Source organism: Carassius carassius, chromosome 13, assembly GCF_963082965.1.
Source record: "Carassius carassius chromosome 13, fCarCar2.1, whole genome shotgun sequence".
NCBI lineage: Eukaryota > Metazoa > Chordata > Actinopteri > Cypriniformes > Cyprinidae > Carassius > Carassius carassius.
In genome coordinates, this window is record NC_081767.1 from 3,586,262 (window position 1) to 3,587,159 (window position 898).

Here is an 898-nt window from a genome sequence, read left to right on the forward strand (position 1 = left end):
CTAAGCATGTGTATTGTTTAAATTATATAAGTTTAATTATGGGATTGATATTTTAATAATTAACTATTAGAGATCCTAGGTTAATCTAAATTACTTTGTTTGGTTTGGTTTGAGCATTCAGTAACATCTATTTATTATTACTTTGAGAAAGTGGTGTTGAAATTTATTTGTGATTTATTTGTAATTAATTCATGGTTTTGGTTTGTGTATCTCAAAGGTTATCAAACTATTCTGTTCCATCCCAATCTATCCCAAACCATCTTTAAGAAATAAAAGAAAAGAAAGTGAACCGTTTTGAGTTGTCCTTTGCGTTCATCAGAGATCAAGCAGTTTTCAAGTTTGGGCAAAAGCTGTGGTCAGTCATCAAACACACAGAACTTGACACATATGATATAAATCATGCATGAACATGATATAGCTTACATAGACATAAATATTTATTATATACATATAGGCTATGTATGTGTATTTATATATATATATATATATATATATATATATATATATATATATATATATATATATATATATATATACAATACACATTATTTTTACATTGAAATAGTAATTGGCTATTTTATAAGACAGAAAACAAAAAGAGCACTAGATGACGCGTATATTTACCTTGCAATCCATTGTTGGAAACAAAACTTGAAAATGTCATATTTGTCAAAGATGTGTGAACGCCTCTGTACTGTAGGTAAACGAAGATTCATAGTAATTTAAATACAAAACTGTCTCAAAATATGGTCATACCTTTTTTTTAATGGGAAAGGGGCTGTAGGCTAAAACTCAGTACTGTTGAAAGGCTATGATGTGACCGCTGTGGTGGACAGCAGCGCGCCAGTAAGTGGCGCCCTCTTCCGGTCAGTCTGTGAAAAACAGCAGTCGAGAGAAG